This window comes from Camellia sinensis, chromosome 3, assembly GCF_055761805.1.
Source record: "Camellia sinensis isolate YWXY chromosome 3, ASM5576180v1, whole genome shotgun sequence".
Classification (NCBI taxonomy): Eukaryota; Viridiplantae; Streptophyta; class Magnoliopsida; order Ericales; family Theaceae; genus Camellia; species Camellia sinensis.
The window spans coordinates 33550014-33569569 of NC_138963.1; positions in this window are offsets into that span (position 1 = coordinate 33550014).

Genomic DNA, 19556 nt, shown 5'->3' on the forward strand with positions numbered 1-19556 from the left:
ATTTTATTTAAAAATCGGGTAGTAACTATTACTCCCTAGAATAGCGGTCAAAACCAGATGTCGATGCACAGGGACTAAAGATAAGAAATTTAATATAGAAATTTAGAATTTCAACGGATTTATTGGGAATTTTTGGAGTGAAAATTAAACTATTAATTAAGTGAAATGAAATGAGAAAAATATCTTAGAGCATCCAATGACAAGTCATTGAAGTTGCTATTGCCATAATTTGGCAATTGTTTAGAAAAACCTTGCCGCAATGGTTGGTTATGGTAACTGTCATAATTGCCAACTCATAAGCAAAATCAACCTTCTTCACTCTCAACAAAGCATCCCTTCCTTCCGTCTGCCATTTTTGCAAAACCAAAGTTGAAAACTGGTGTGTTCAGGACGTCCGACCATCCCAAACATTAATTTCTGTGCCAAAATGAAAAAAACGACAATCGTCCATTGGAGCATTATTATTATAATTCTACCATTTTCTATTATTCATTGCCATAATTTGGCAATGGCAATGCTATTATAGCATTTGCTATTGGAGATACTTTTAGGATTTCGAATCCACCACTGACCACATGATTGAGAGTTGTATTAATTTGTAGAAAATCTTTAATTTGGATACTACGATGTATCTTGGCCTAGATACTTTGTAAAAATATTTTTTGTATAATAAAATCTGAAAGTACGAACCATCTTCGCTTACTACGGACCGTCTCCCTAAATTATAGTAAACTATTTTGAAGCACGATCCGTCTTACTTGGCATGACTTGCTTAACAATTTTACTACACAAACACTAAAAACCATTTGTGTAATGAATATTACATAAAAATATTTATTGCACAAACAAACCTTCTAACGTTATACAAAATATCCAAATTAAATTAAAATTACAGAATTAAATATAACTCAGCCCAATTACTTGATTAGGGTTTTATCTTAACTATAAAATGAGAAAGTTAGTTCCACGTACTCATGTAACTTCCACTCTAAAAAATGTATATTCTAAACTCTCCCACTCTCTCTTTTTTTATTGCTCTCTCTTTTTCTTTCTTTCCTTTCTTCTTTCTCTCCTCTTGAGCTTGTTTGTTGAAGCTCTTCTTATAGGCATTCAACTTGCAAATAAGATAAATATAATATTATAGTATCTATATATAAGAATCGCTTAGCTGCTTGAGATTCATCTTTTCTTTTTGATTTGTCATTTCATTTTAAATAATTTATTAATAGTGGTCTACATGTTGAGTGAAGGTTTTTTTCGTAATTACGCAAACATCCTTGGACAATTATGAAACTTGAATCTTTTATTTTTTTAACAAATTACAAATACACACGTAAAGTTTGTTTGAAATATGAATCGGTCCTATAATACTAGAAATTACAACTATCATTTGTCATAAATTTTCATTTAACACAATACTCAAGGGAAAAAAAAAACCAATTCTCCTATGCAATAATAAATTATCAAAAAATTTTATTGAAAAATATCTCTCATAAAAACTATTAATTGATTTAATAATTTATTTATTAACAAAATGGTTAACTGAAAAATATTTTTCATATCATTAAAAATTGTTAATTTACTTAATGATTTACTTATTAATAAAATTGATCATTTGTTATATGAGTATGATTTATGTATTAATAAAATTAGTTATTTATATATATATATATATATTTTTTTCTTTTGTTTTTTTATTAGTTCAGTGAATTATGTTAATAATTTTTTTAGATAAGAGAATTATTTTAATATTTGTTTTATATTTATCTGTTGATAAAAGTTACACACCATAATTTTTTTAATATATAAATTCGGAAGAAATGTTAAAAACTCATAAATTTACCCAAAATGGTATGGTAATAGAATTGAAGTCTACATCATTAGGTGTATAACAAATCAAAAATTTATACATATCATACCACATAATTCTATTATATATCTAATAATTTATTCTATTCAATTTCATACAACAATATTTTAATTTTTTAAAAATTATCAAAATATAAAATTTAAATATACTATAGTAATAACATATGCTTTGCACAGACCTTCTTAAACTACTATATATATATATATATGTATGTATATATAAAGGTAGGATTTTTCAACCCCATTATTGCTTCTTCTTTTCTTTTTTCTTTTTTTTTTTTTGTTCTCTTTTATTATGTTTTTCTTTTTTTTTTCTTTTTATTATTATGATAATATATATGATTCAGTTCCGATAAGTAGCTCGAATTTGGTTCGAATTCGGAGAAGAAGAAGAAAAGAAAAGAATAAGAAGAAGGAAGAAGAATAAGAAGAAGAAGAAGAAGAGAAGGAGGAAGGAGGAGGAGGAGGACTGGAGGGGGCATAATCACAGGGGGAGGAGGAGGAGGCAGAGGCGGGGCTGAAGGGGACGACGGTGGTGCTGCGACGATCGCTGGTGCTGCGACGATCGGCGGCGGCGAGGCGACGGCGGTGGTGCTGCGACGATCTCCTCTCCTCCTCTCTCTTTCTCCCTCTCTTCTTCCTCTGCTCTTCTCCTGTGTTCAACGAAGAAGAAGAAGAAAAGAAAGAAAGAAAAGGAAGAGAAAGAAAAGGCAGAAAAAAAAAAAAAAAAAAAAAAAAAAAAAAAAAAAAATTGAAACCCAAAACGACAAATCCAGGCCACCGAATTCGAGTTACGAGTCATTTTCCTATATGATTATATAATATAATATATATCCATACACATATATTGCTTCTCGGATTTCACGATTTTACTTATTTATTTATTATTTATATAATATTATTAAAATAATATAATATAAAATAAATTATATTAAAATATAATATATATTACAATTTATGTATAAATACTTAAAATGTATGAAAAAACATAATACTATACAAAATTATAAAATAATATAAATAAATAAACTAATAAAGTGTATGTTAACGGGCCAAATGTATAACATTTAGGCTCCAATCACACCCCTAACTTACATTTTGCTAGTCCTTGAGCAAAATAAAAATATTTAAAAAAAATCTATCTATGCCATTTTCATAAGAAACACGATTGCATTTAGCGTATACTAGCCTTTGAATCCCTAAATTATCCCTAATGGATGAGTTATAGTCTCGTGAGGGTTTACAATGAATATACCAACAATTTTTTTCTTCTTTTGTATAGAGCTCAGAGAGTCTCTACAATTCAAATGTTGGAAGCTTCAAAAAGCAAATCATAACTTTCCTACATTAGAAAAATAATTAGTCAGAGTGCAAAATATTAACAATCATTAATAATACTACATTCATTTCTAAATATCCCTTTGAAATGTTAAGATTATTTGGATGGATTATTTCTTAATACTACATTCATTTATTTCTTAATTTGGTTTATTGGAATGTTAAGATTATTTCTTAATATCCCTATGAAATAACTATTCTTTTATAACTAATACATTTTTTTAAGGCCCTGTATATTTTTAGAGATATGATGGATGTGATTGTTAGTGTGAGAATTGTTAGTGAAAGGATTGAGAAAAATTATATTTGTTTGTGATATATTTTAGTAAGGGGATTAACTATATGAAATATCATAAATACCTTTTGGTGTTTTTGATATATTTTATAAATATTTTTTGCGGAAATTATCGAAAAATCCCATAACTGAATCAGTAACACCATTTAGTCCCACCAATTTACATTTGCACTGGCAAGGATGGATCTAGGGGGGGCGGAGGGGGGGCGGCCGCACCCCCAAAAATTTGAAAAATATCATATATTATACTAGAAATTTTAAAATAATTTAAAATTATAGGAGTTCGCACCCCCAATTTTTTTTTAGATAATTTCAAAATTATATAGAGTAGCCCCCCCAATTTGTAGTTTGATAAACATGTTCAGTGCTACTTGTGCAGTCCTAAGAAACATAATTAATGATAGAAGCAAATCGAATCAACGAGCTGAGGCAGATGGAGTTTATGATTCCATTACATCTTTTGAGTTTGTCTTCATTTTACATCTTATGAGGGATATCATGGAGATTACTGATGATCTTTGCCAAGCTTTGCAAGTAAATCTCAAGATATATTAAATGCAATGCATTTGGTGTCTACAACGAAGATACTTATTTAAAAATTAAGAGAAGATGGATGGGTTCCATTGTTGGAGAAAATTAAATTATTTTCTAATGATCATGGTATACAGATTCCTGATATGAGTTGTCCTTATAAAGGAGGCCGAGGTCGGTCTCATTCTGAAAGAGATCAACTCACCATGGAACATCATTTTCGAGTTGATATTTTTATGGTTATAGTTGATTCTCAGTTACAAGAATTAACCAATAGGTTTAAGGAAGATGTAATGGAATTGCTTATTCTTAGCTCAATTTTGGATCCTAGGGATGGTTATAGATCATTCAAAATTGAGGATATTTGCAAACTTGCAAATAAATTTTATCCCATGGATTTCTCTGAGCAAGAAAAATTGCATTTGAAATATCAGTTGGAAAACTATAAGCTTGATATTTCCATACTTCCCGAGTTTCAGAAGCTGTCAACCATTTCTGAGTTATGTCAATTGTTGGCAAAAACAAAAAAGTTGACAAGTTATCCTCTTATTGATAGATTGATCCGCCTTGTGTTGACCTTACATGTTTTAACTGCTACATCAGAACGTGCATTTTCCACTATGAAACTCACTAAGTCTAAATTGCGCAATAGGATAGAAGATGGTTTTCTGGCTAGTTACTTAATTACGTACATTGAAAAAGGCATTGATCGAGAGTTTGATGTAGATTCTATCATCCATGCTTTTGATATTATGAAAGAGCGTCGAGTTCGATTGAAGATGCCTAATTTTAGTATATAAATGCATGTAGAAATAATTACTACTTTTTGTAAGTGAATACGAGCAAAAAAATATTCTCAATTGTATAATCATCTTTTGGTACTCAACTATGTTGACAAGGAATATATAGTTCAATATTTTATCGTAACATTATTGATTTTTTCCATGTTAGTAGAAATTGGTATTGAACTTCAAATTTTATTTGTTAGAGGTTAAACGTACTTTGGCCCCCCCAAAGTCATAATCCTAGATCCGTCCCTGTGCACTGGTAGATCCCATCAGTGATAACGTGATAACCACTAGGTCCTGGTTTGATTTGAATTATATTGTTGTGGACGTTATACCCTTTTCTTTTTATGGGTCACACAATTTCAGGGATCACATCCTTACCCCATCCCGTTACACTCACACACACACTGTTGTGTTTACACACAGTCACACAACACATGTAAGAACCACATAACAATGGACATTCATCAGGACACAACCCAATAACCATACCCATACACAAACCATAATCAATTTTACACACAGTGTAACAAACAAACCGTCCCAAATGACAATCACATAGCACACGCAAACAATCGACCCCCCTAACCGTTAAAGACCCACCATTTAACACTCCCAACATGATGATTCAAGCAAAATCACTTAACAGATCGACGTGAACAATGTTTGGAAGGAATTCGGCAGATCGACTTCGCCGACGTGGTACACCGACTTGACGATGTTCACGCTAGAAGCAACAATGGCGGACTGTCACAACAATGGCGGACTGTGTGAATCTATGAGATTTGGTGTTTTTTATTTGGGTGACGTAGGTGACGATTACGATTGTGATGCTGGTAGGTGGGCAGGTATCCGGCGGATCAACTTTGCCGACGTGGTACACCGACTTGACGATGTTCACGCTAGAAGCAACAATGGCGGACTGTCACAACAATGGCGGACTGAGTGAATCTGCCGGAACAGGCGATCAGATTCTGCGTGAACCCAACAAATGGTAAGGTTCACGTCTGCGGCCCCTCTCATCATGTGCCGTCGATTCCGCTGCAGTTGATGGATCAGCATCAAAAGCATGAGAACGAGATTGAAGAGGGAGAGAGTGGGGATGATGAGGAGTTTCGAATTCTGGGGCATTCAATGTTTCTGAAGAGGAGGAGGGATGGAGAATCGGTTGCATCGTGTTCTTCGTCTTCGAAACGGGTTTCGATCGAGCGGTTCGAGCCTCACGGTCTCGAATCGCGACGGAGTGCAGTGCGGGCTTAGGGGAATCAGCCGCTCTGCATTGCAGACCCGGATGTTTTTTGGATTATGGAGAAGGAAAAGCGGAGGCAATTCAAAGGGATTGAATTGATAGCTTCAGAGAATTTTGTGTGTCGGGCTGTGATGGAAGCTCTGGGGAGCCATTTGACGAACAAGTACTCGGAAGGAATGCTAGGGGACAAAAAAAAAAAATTTGTGTCAAATTACTTGTGTTCACGTCACAACCCACGTCTCATGTTGTGAGTGTTACACATTTACTAAATTAAAAAAACTATTAGTGTGTTTTTTTATCAACGTGACACACAAACACCCATTCACCTTCTCCCATACAAACCCACACTAAATGTCAATTAATAATACTAGCAGTGGCAAAATTGTCAACAAACAAATTAAGGGACCACCCAGTCACCAAGAAAATATTCAGGACCTTATGGATTACAAGTCCACAAAATGAGATTTACTGGTCAATGCCCCATATTTTTTTGTACTATATTATTTTAATGTATATATATCTAATGACATAATAACTACAAAAAAAAAAAAAATCACACATACAAAATATAACTTTGTTATCTTTGTAAAATGGAAGGGATTGTTAGTCCCCTCCTTGGAGGATATTAATAGTCCCAAGGGACTATTAGTTCTAAGGTAGTGTTTGTTTGGAAATTGGAAGGATTGGAGGGGAGATTGGACTCCATGTCTAATCTATCATAGAGTCTATTGTTTGGTTAATAATTTGTAAGGATTAAGAATCTTATCACATAAATGTTAGACTATTGACCATGTTTGTTTGGCTCCATAGTATGGAGGGGATCAAGAGTATGGTGGGATTGAGTGAGAAAATTATTAGTGTGGTGATAATAGGTTAGAGATGTAGGATAAAGAATGTTTGTTTGTACACCACCAGATTAGTAATACTATATATAGTATTAATATATAAAATAATATATTTTAATTTTTAGTATTTTTTTTTAATATTACAATTATTTTTTTTTCTAAAAAATATAAATTTTGCATAAAAATTATTTAAAAATTCACTAATCCCCTTACACAAATTCTAATCTCAACCCTACTCCCACTATGGGATTGATAGTCCTACCAATAGGACGGATAGGTAATCGCCACATTTATGACCCCAATCAAACACTCTATAAGTAGGTCCCACATATTGTTAATCGAATCCCCTTCACCAAAGAGCCACACAAACATGGCCGTGTCCTAGGGGGAGATGTGGGATAGAAATGATGTGATTGGAATCTCATGTGATTAAGTTATAAAATGACACATTTACCCTCTAAATATTTGATTTCATTATGTATTGCATTTAGTTAAATGAAATAAAATATAAAAATATCAATTATAAAATAAAATAAGATAAGATAAAATAAATTTTTCTTAATTTTTATTCATGTTTATTTACTTAATTTTTAAAATAAATTTTATAGATTTTGTATTGATGTTTTATTTTAAGTTTTTGTTGATATCTTATTTAATTGATATTTTATTTCATTTCATTATTTAATTTTTATGGAATTTTTATTTAATTTTAATATTTAATATTTAACATTATTTTAAAATAAAATAAATTTTTATTGATGTTTTATTTATTTAATTTCTATAAAATAAAATAAAATAATTTTTTATTGAATCTACCCAAAAATAATTAAAATATTAAGACATATTTAATATTACTATTACTAAGGTGCTATTTGGTAAAAGTGAAAATCAAAAATTGAAGTGTGAAAATTAAGTATTGAAAACTGAATAGTGAATTTTTTAAATTGAAAAATTGTTTGATAAAAATTTTAGTGCTAAATTGAAAATAAGTTATTTGATATGTATAAAATCATATTTAACATTTATTGGTTTAACTTTTATATTGTGATGGTCATGGCGGTAGTAGTGGCAGTGGCATAGTAGTGGTTGTGGTGGTGATAGTGATGGTAGTGGTACTAAATGATAGTGGTGTTTATGACAATAATGACAATGGTGATAAAGGTGATGGTAATAATAGCGGCGGCAGTGATAGAGGTAGCGGCAGTGGTGGTAGTAGTGGCGATGGCATGATGGTGGTGGTAGTTGTAACGCCCTCAAAAATAAACCCATCATAACATACATTCACGATAAATAGAAGAGATTTCATATTACAATCATCAGAATATTCTTACAAAAGGTATTACATGTTGACAACGAAAGTAAATACCCTATAGCCTTACAACTTTCCAAGTCAACACTTGGTTACAAAAAGAGAGTACTAACTCTACACAAAATAAGCCCTTGGCTTGATATACATGTAATACAACAAAACAACCAAAAAAAAGGTCTGACAGCCTCAAGCCTCCCAAGCTACGTCCTTGGAGGTGGCATAACACCTGTACCTGAAAATGATGTCCCATATAGAGTGAGCCAACGCCCAGTAGAGATATGCTAAACATAAAATGAGCAATAACTAAAACATTAGCACTTGATAAATGTTTAACCCATATAAACCAATATACAGTACAATCCAGTTCCATAATCCTTCACTTAACAAAACTCAACTTATAAACACGGCTCGGAACCTAGCCAAACAACTTAAGCAAGACTACATCTCAAGTCAACAATACTTCAAACTACCATTTCACGGAAATTGCATCCGTGGGATTCGGCACCCATGTGTAATTATTTTCTCATGGCCATTTTACGGAAATTTCATCCGCGGGACTCGGCACCCATGTATAGATGTTTTCGGATTGCCATTTTACGGAAATTTCATCCGCAGGATTCAGCACCAATGTGTAATCATATTCGAATTGTCATTTTACGAAAATTTCATCCGCGGGATTCGGCACCCATGTATAATTATATTCAAATTGTCATTTTACGAAAATTTCATCCGCGGAATTCGGCACCCATATGTAATCATATTCGACTTGCCATCTTACGAAAATTTCATCCGCGGGATTCGGCACCCATGTATAATTATATTCGAATTTCCATTTTACAAAAATTTCATCCGTGGGATTCGGCACCCATGTATTCAAATCCTCATCATATACAATGACAACCAATACACCAATTGATTAGTTTTAATTCACCTAATCATCGTGCAGTGTCTACAACAATCAAGACTATCCTCCACCGATAGCCTAAAGCAGTTATTTCTAAACAGATAATAAATGCACCAACAGATAAATTATCAACATTTTCAAAGGTGAGTGATTAATGAATCCAACTCCATCACTCTACTACATAATGAGACAATTTCATTATTCCCAACTCAATTTCATGTTTTCATAATTTTCCAAATTAATTACATGGATTAATTTGTCATAACAATTTAGGGTTTTTTCCCCCCTTTCTCAATATTGACCCAAAGGCCCAAAATAACTTCAATAATATCAATACTATCATTTTAAGACCCAAAATACACATTTATGAGCCAAAATAACAAAACCCCTCTTTATACATTTAGAAACCCTAACACCCAAAATCACATAACTTCAACATTAGATCAAAATGACTAAATACTTATGTCAAAGATCATAAAAATAAGTAGTCATCCCTACCTCAAGAGATGAAACCCAAAGGAGATGATGAAGAAATCCCGAAGTGCTCCAAATCAAAAAAAATTCATATTGATAGGAAGCCCACACCAAGCTCTACACTTTTTGTAAAGGCTCAAGGGTATGAGATCACTCCAACTAGATCAAATCCTAGAGAGAAGTTAAGGTTTTAGAGTGAGGTGCTCTCAAATGGTGGTTTTCGAAAAGTAAGAGAGAGAAAGAATGTTGAAAAGTGATCCAAAAAGTAAAATCTCGAAGTGATATAAAAGTCTCCCCGTTCGAGCGTGGAAACCCCCGCTCGAGCGTCGGATGCACACTCACAGCAGTTTTGCAGACGATGGTCCCCACTCGAGCGTCAAACTCCCCGCTCGAGCGGAGGAACAAAATTAAAGGGTCACGTTTGAGCGTCAAAACTCCCGCTCGAGCGTACGAAGACCTGCAGAGAAAAAATACTGGGAGATGAAAATTCACGCTTGAGCGTTAAAACGCCCGCTCGAGCGGAGAAGCAACAACAAAGGGCCCACTCGAGCATGAAAGCCAAATTCTTGGCATCAACTTTTGGTTTCAAAGCACAACCAACCTGTTTCAAACCTGCCCAACACAACCCAAGACTCAAATACAAAGAGTAAAGGATGGAAATGAGAATGAGACAACAACACATCCACGAAACCAAGTCCGAAATACAATAAATAAAGAGAGGAAAAATCAGGATCGCTATAACCTCCCTCCCTTAAGGAATTTCGTCCTCGAAATTAAGTACAGGTTTTCAAAAACATGTTTTTTTCTCAATTCTCAACAGTATTACAACTCAACATTCATCAACTTGACCCAATACCAGTCATCCCATCTCTTTTCAAGAGGCAAATCACAATATATAACTCAATATGCATTAACAACATGCTATTCCTTGAAATTTACTAATTTCAACACATATCCCACAATTCTATATCATATTCAATGCTCATGATATATTTCCATTCCTATAACACATTCAACATATGCAATGTTACATTAAACTTCCATAAATCAAAACATATACAATGTTTTACAACTCAAGACATATTTAATGCTCTCAAAGTTCATCGATATTACAAAGTCCCAATACATGGTTATACATTTACGAACAAGTCCGGATATTTCTCACGGACATCCACCTCACGTTCCCAAGTGGCTTCCTCCACTCCGTGATGTTTCCACAAAACTTTTACCAAGGGAATGGTCTTACCTCGCAAGACTTGATCCCGCCTATCTAAGACCTGAACCGGCCTCTCCTCATACGAGGCATCCTCATCTACTGCTAAGTCGGTCCAATCCAATACATGCGATGGATTCAGCTCGTACTTCCGAAGCATACTGACATGAAACACATCATGCACCCCAGATAACTGCGGCGGCAAAGCTAAACGGTAGGCAACCTCACCAATCCTCTCAAGGATCTTGAAAGGGCATATAAACCGAGGGGACAACTTCCCACTCTTCCCAAATCTCATCAATCCCCGCCTAGGTGATATTTTCAGAAAAACATGATCACCCGCCTCAAATGCCAAAAGCCTCCTCCTACGGTCGGCATAACTCTTTTGGCGACTCTAGGCTGTAACAAGCCTCCCATGGATAAGCTCATCTTTCTCCGTCGTTTCCCTCACCAACTCCGGGCCCAACAAAAGTGCATCACCCACCTCGGCCCAACAAACTAGAGACCTACACGGTCGGCCATACAAAGCCTCAAACGGTGCCATATCGATACTCGACTGAAAACTGTTGTTGTAGGAAAACTCCACCAAGGGCAAGTGCCTCTCCCACGTCCCACTAAAGTCAAGGACACAATCTCGAAGCATATCCTCAAGGATCTGAATAGTACGCTCGGACTGTCCGTCAGTCTGAGGATGATAAGCCGTGCTAAAGGTCAATCTAGTACCCAAAGCACTCTGCAAACTCTGCTAAAACCTAGTAGTAAAACGAGAATCTCTATCAAAGACGATCGAAATTGGGACCTCGTGCAACCTCACTATGTCCCGAATATACAAGCCAGCAAGATGATCTACCGAATCTCTCACGCGCATAGGGATAAAGTGTGCCGACTTAGTCAACCGGTCTACAACCATCCAAATAGCATCACTACCCCGCTAAGTCCTCAGAAGACCTATAACGAAGTCTATAGTGACATGCTCCCACTTTCACTCGGCTATAGGCAAGGGTTGTAACAAACCTGCTGGCCTCTGATGCTCGGTCTTCACTTGCTGACAAGTAAGGCACTTGGACACGAAAATTACCACATCCTTCTTCATACCCCACCACCAAAACTAGCGACCCAAATCACGATACATCTTGGTGCCTCCCGGATGCACCGCAAGGCGTGAATGGTAAAACTCTCGGAGTACCTCCTCTCGGCAAGACTCCGGTACAAACAAACGGTCTCGATATCTCACACTCAGGTCAGGATACACCGTCAAACCCTTCTCAGCCTTCCCACTGGAGATCTTCTTTCGGAGGGATTCTACCTCAAGGCCACCTTCCTGTGCCTCTAACACTCAATTCACAAGTGTGGGTTGCGCAACTACAAAAAACAAGGCTGCAGCCTCAATGGATTTGCCCAGAAGCAAATCGAACTCGCCAAGTGCACCCAACATCTCCCACTCTCGGATGGCTATACAAGCTACATCACTAATGGATTTCCTACTAAGGGCATCGGCCACAACATTGGCCTTTCCCGGGTGATAGTGTAACTCGAAGTCATAGTCCTCAATGAACTCCATCCACCTCCTCTGTCTCAAATTCAAGTCCCTCTGTGTAAACAGGTACTTCAAACTCTTATGATCCGAGAATACCTCGAATCTCTCACCATAAAGGTAGTGCCTCCAAATCTTCAAGGCAAAAATTAATGCTGCTAGTTCTAGGTCGTGAGTAGGGTAATTCCTCTCATGAATCTTTAACTGACGTGAGCCATAGGCTACCACTTTCCCCTCTTGCATCAACACACAACCTAAACCCTCTCGTGAGGCATCATAATAAACCGCATAACCCAAACCTCTCTCCGGAATAATCAAAACCGGAGCAGTGGTCAATCTAACTTTTAACTCCTTGAACGATTTTTCACAAGGCTCACTCCATACAAATTTGACCCTTTTTGTGTCAATCTAGTCAACGGTGAAGCTAGCCTGGAGAAATCTTTCACAAACCGGCGGTAATACCCCGCTAATCCCAGAAAACTGCGGATCTCAAAAATACTCTTAGGCTATCCCCAATCTTGCACTGCCTCAATCTTGGAAGTATCGACAGACACCCCTTCTCCAGAAACCACATGGCCTAAGAACTTGACCTCTCCTAACCAGAATTCATACTTCCCAAACTTGGCATACAGCCTATGGGCTCTAAGCAACTCGAGCACCACTCTTAAGTGTTCCTCGTGCTCCTTCTCTGAAGGCGAATAAATTAGGATATCGTCCACGAAGACGACTACAAAACGATCTAAAAATTTCTGAAATATCCGGTTCATCAAGTCCATAAACACTGCCGATGCATTAGTGAGCCCAAAAGACATCACCAAAAACTCATAGTGGCCATACCGCATACGGAATGCCATCTTCGGAATATTCTCCTCCCTGACCCTCAACTGGTGGTAACCCGATCTCAAATCTATCTTAGAGAAACAACGGGACCCCTTCAATTGGTCAAACAGATCATCTATACGGGGCATAGGGTATTTATTCTTAACTGTAGCCCGATTCAATTTTCGATAATCGATACAAAGTCTCAAGGCACCATCTTTCTTTTTAGCAAAGAGGGCCGGTGCTCCCCACGGCAAAACACTAGGGCGAATAAAGCCCTTATCTAGCAACTCCTGGAGTTGAATCTTCAACTCACTCAAATCGGTTGGGGCAAAACGGTAAGGTGCCATGGAAATCGGCGCCGTGCCGGGCGCTAAGTCAATAGAGAACTCGATCTCTCAATGAGGTGGTAAACTAACAAGGTCCTCGGGAAAAACGTCCGAGTATCCACAAACCACTCTCGACAATACAGTCTGGGTCTTATCACACTCACCCCTCATAAAGCTAGCGAGGAGACCACTAAGCTCACTCCACCCTCATGGATCATATACTGGTGGTAACACATTGCCAACCCGATCCCCCAAGAAATGGAAACAATCCCCGCTCAAGGTACAAACAGTGATCCTCTGGCGGTAACAATCAATAACTACTCGGTATGACGATAACCAGTCCATACCCAAAATAACATCAAAACCCGACATAGCCATAACTACAAATGGAAATGGAAGTCGACGGTCAGCGACCTCTATGTCACAACCTCTACATCCGTGTTTCAAAATCAATTCGCCCCCAACAGGCGATACAACACATATATGAGATGCTAACTGTGCCAACTCCATCCCCAAAACAGATTCAAATACAGCAGATATAAATGAATGAGATGTACCCGTATCAATCAACACATTGGCAACCGAGTTGAAAAATAAAAAGGTGCCTCTCACAACAGATGGAGCCGGTACTAGATCCTGCGCGGTAACAGCATACACACGCCCTGTAGGCCCTTGATCTACCTGCTCACCTCTCGGAGCAAAAGGTTGGTGCACAGACTGAAACGATGAAGCCCCCTGATTGGCCCTCGAGGCCTAAACAGACTGTGCTGGCTGAGAACTCTGTGTCTGTCTTGAACCAGACGCATCGAGTGTACCACCCAACTGTGGGCAGAACCTCTTCAGGTGCTCTGCCTGACCACACTGGTAACAAGAGAATGACCGGCCTCTACCCTGACTCTGGCTCTGAGGTCGAGCCGAAGATGAAGCTGTTCCCTGATCTCCTCCCCTCTGCGGGCAAGCTGGAGACTTGTGGCCCAGCTGACCACACTTGAAACAGGTAAAGTCTCCCTGGCTGCCTCTCCCAGGACCCGAACTCGGTACTGGAAAGGTAGATCTCACCAAGGCACTCTAGGACTGCTGAGGGTTAGAACTCCTCTGCCTCCTACCATCCCCCTGGCCATCCTAACTCCTCTTAGAGCGCCTCATTCTTTCCTCTTCCTCCATCATAGTCTCCATATGGGTCGCGGCATCCACAAGACGCCCATACTCCCGGATCATGAATCCCCCAACTCTCATCTTGAGGCCATGCCTCAACTTCCTCTCAAACTCGATACAACGGCGTTCCTCAGATGCCACAAGCTCAGGTGCGAACCTGGATAAGCTAGTAAATGCTGCCTCAAACTTGACCACTGATAAACTCAGCTTCTTGAGCTGACAAAACTGGTCCCTCAGCTTCTCCCTGACAGTTGGGGCTAAGTACTTCTCCTGGAAAGCATCTACAAAGGTCTCCCATGTGCCACCAATACGACCCCTCATGAATTTCCATCACTGACCCGCATCCCCCTTAAGCTTGAAAGATGCCAAGGTCACCTTCAATGCCAATCATCTCAAACGTTTCAGTCATCTGTTCCAACCACTCATCAGTCTTAAACAGCTCTTTAGGATCCCCAACAAACTCATCCGGATTAGACCAGAAGAACTCCCTTTTCAGAAAGGAAGGCCCTGCATCAACAACCTGGGCCTGAACTGGATTCTCAGCTCTGAGAAGGCCTATGGATTCCCTCATAGCTCCCGCTATCTCACGGGTTAAGGCACCCATAGCCTGCTGCCCCACTGGCTCGGCCACATTGGCCTGACCAACACCCTCTTGCTGCGTCGGAACTTCATCCGGTATAGGCATCTCCTGCCTCCTAGGCCTACCTCGCCTACAACCACGTCCTCGTCCTGACATTCTAATAAAGGTAACGAAGAACATTAGCACATTCACAAATGTGCCGAAGCTATGACACTCGCGTCCTAATGCAATGGACAACTGTAATTCACTCCACGTAAGCACATAATCACATAAGCACTTACGAATTTCATTTCTAGATAATGATAGTCCCGAGGCGTTACTAGAGTTCCGGTTAGAAACAGCATTGATCAAGTACTTTTCCAACAAGACTCACAGAAACCCAAGGATCCAATCAACATCCTAGAAACTAAATCCCATACCCAAATAGTCACATAAACATGTTATCACATAAGCATATAACACTACATCTAAGTCTCTATCAAGCGAGACGAACCCATTGTGGTACTAACCACTTCCCGCGTACCCAAAGTATCTGAACCCGGTACGCTCTGATACCAAGTTGTAACGCCCTCAAAAATAAACCCATCATAACATACATTCACGATAAATAGAAGAGTTTTCATATTACAATCATCAGAGTATTCTTACAAAAGGCATTACATGTTTACAACAAAAGTAAATGCCCTATAGGCTTACAACTTTCCAAGTCAACACTTGGTTACAAAAAGAGAGTACTAACTCTACACAAAATAAGCCCTTGGCTTGATATACATGTAATACAAAAAAATAACCAAAAAAAAAAAAAAAAATGTCTGATAGCCTCAAGCCTCCCAAGCTACGTCCTTGGAGGTGGCATAACACCTGTACCTGAAAATAATGTCCCATATAGGGTGAGCCAACGCCTAGTAGAGATATGCTAAACATAATATGAGCAATAACTAAAACATTAGCATTTGATAAATGTTTAACCCATATAAACCAATATACAGTACAATCCAGTTCCATAATCCTTCACTTAAGAAAACTCAACTTATAAACACGGCTCGGAACCTGGCCAAACAACTTAAGCGAGACTACATCTCAAGCCAACAATACTTCAAACTACCATTTCACAGAAATTGCGTCCGCGGGATTCGGCAACTATGTGTAATTATTTTCTCATGGCCATTTCACGGAAATTTCATCCGCGGGACTCGACACCCATGTATAGATGTTTTCGGATTGCCATTTTAAGGAAATTTCATCCGTGGGATTCGGCACCCATGTGTAATCATATTCGAATTGCCATTTTACGGAAATTTCATCCACGGGATTCGGCACCCATGTATAATTATATTCGAATTACCATTTTACAGAAATTTCATCCGCGGGATTTGGCAACCATGTATTCAAATCCTTATCATATACAATGACAACAAATACACCAATTGATTAGTTTTAATTCACCTAATCATCGTGCAGTGTCTACAACAATCAAGACTATCCTCCACCGATAGCCTAAAGCAGTTATTTCTAAACAGATAATAAATGCACCAACAGATAAATTATCAACATTTTCAAAGGTGAGTGATTAATGAATCCAACTCCACCATTCTACTACATAATGAGCCAATTTCATTATTCCCAACTCAATCTCATGTTTTCATAATTTCCCAAATTAATTACATGGATTAATTTGTCATAACAATTTAGGGCTTTTTCCCCCTTTTCTTAATATTGACCCAAAGGCCCCAAATAACTTCAATAATATCAATACTATCATTTTAAGACCCAAAATATACATTTATGAGCCAAAATAACAAAACCCCTCTTTATACATTTAGAAACCCTAACACCCAAAATCACACAACTTCTACATTAGATCAAAATGACTAAATACCTATGTCAAAGATCATAAAAATGAGTATTTATCCCTACCCCAAGAGATGAAACCCAAAGGAGTTGATGAAAAAATCCCGAAGTGTTCCAAATTAAGAAATTTTCGGATTGATAGGAAGCCCACACCAAGCTCTACACTTTTTGTAAAGGCTCAAGGGTAGGAGATTACTCTAACTAGATCAAATCCTAGAGAGAAGTTAAGGTTTTAGAATGAGGTGCTCTCAAACGGTGGTTTTCGAAAAGTAAGAGAGAGAAAAGATGTTGAAAAATGATCCAAAAAGCGATATAAAAGTCTCCCCGCTTGAGCGTGGAAACCCCCGCTCGAGCGTCAGACACAGACTCACGCTCGAGCGTCAAAACGCCCGCTCGAGCGTCGGATGCAGACTCATAGCAGTTTTGCAGACGATGGTCCCTGTTTGAGCGTCAAACTCCCCGCTCGAGCGGAGAAACAAAATCAAAGGGTCACGTTCAAGCGTCAAAACTCCCGCTCGAGCGTACGAAGACCTGCACAGAAAAAATACTGGGAGATGGAAATTCACGCTTGAGCGTCAAAAGGCCCGCTCGAGCGGAGAAGCCACAACAAAGGGCCCGCTCGAGCGTCAAAAGGCCCGCTCGAGCGTGAAGGCCAAATTCTGGTCATCAACTTTTGGTTTCAAAGCACAACCAACCTGTTTCAAACCTACCCAACACAACCCAAGACTCAAATACAAGGAGTAAAGGATAGAAATGAGAATGAGACAACAACACATCCATGGAACCAAGTCCAGAATACAATAAATAAAAAGAGGAAAAACTAGGATCGCTATAACCTCCCCCTTTAAGGAATTTCGTCCCTGAAATTAAGTACAGGTTTTCAAAAACATGTTTTTTCTCAATTCTCAACAGTATTACAACTCAACATTCATCAACTTGACCCAATACCAGTCATCCCATCTCTTTTCAAGAGGCAAATCACAATATATAACTCAATATGCATTAACAACATGCTATTCCTTGAAATTTACCAATTTCAACACATATCCCACAATTCTATATCATATTCAATGCTCATGATATATTTCCATTCCTATAACACATTCAACATATGCAATGTTACATTAAACTTCCATAAATCAAAACATATACAATGTTTTACAACTCAAGACATATTTAATGCTCTCAAAGTTCATCGATATTACAAAGTCCCAATACATGGTTATACATTTACGAACAAGTCCGGATATTTCTCACGGACATCCACCTCACGTTCCCAGGTAGCTTCCTCCACTCCGTGATGTTTCCACAAAACTTTTACTAAGGGAATGGTCTTGCCTCGCAAGACTTGATCCTGCTTATTCAAGACCAGAACCGGCTTCTCCTCATACGAGGCATCCTCATCTACCTCTCAGTCAGTTCAATCCAATATATGCGATGGATCCCCATCTTCTCATATGAGGCATCCTCATATTTAAAATTTATTATTTTAACTTTTATATTGTGATGGTCATGGTGGTAGTAGTGGCAGTGGCATAGTAGTGGTAGTGGTGGTGGTGGTGGTGGTAGTGATGGTAGTGGTACTAAATGATAGTGGTGTTTATGACAATAATGACAATGGTGATGAAGGTGATGGTAATAATAGCGGCGACGGTGATAGCGATAGCGGTAGTGGTGGTAGTAGTGGCGGTGGCATGATGGTGGTGGTGGTGGTAGCGGCAACGGTAATGATGGTGGTAGGAATGGTGGCGGCATGATAGTGGTGGTGCCATGATGGTGGTAGTAGTGGCAGTGGCAGTGGCATGATGGTGGTGGTGGTGCCATGATGATGGTAGCAATGTGGTAGTAGTGGCAGTGGCATGATGGTGGTAGCGATGGTAATAGTGGCGGTGGCACGATGGTAGTGGCAGTTGTAGTAGTGGTGGTGGTGGTGGTGGTGGTGGTGGTGAGTTTATAATAATATATATGAATACTTATGTTTAGTATTTATAAATTCAATCATAATTGAGTAAATTTTATATGACTTAAAATTTTATTAAATTTTAACTTATATTTTAAGAAGTACTTAAATTTTTAAGTGATATCAATTATGATTATTAAATGGACTTAATTGATTATTACTTAATCAATTCAGTTTTAAGTGCTGAATTATGTTATCAAACACTCCCTACGTAAATAATTGAAAAGGATAAAATAGTCTATTAAGTATTTATTCTTTTTCATAATATCACAATCAAATATTGAATTCAATAGAATAGTTAATTCTAAACATCTAATCCCATGATAAAACAAATATGGGATACGCATCATTTTCAACCAAATAATCCAGGGACTATATATCCTAAGATTAATCCGATGGATTATAATCTCCCTTTATCCAGTCAATCCAAACAAATATGACCTAAGAGTTTTTTTTGGATGAATAAATAAAAAATTTTGGGTGATTTGACCTAAGAGTTTTGTTCCAACCAAA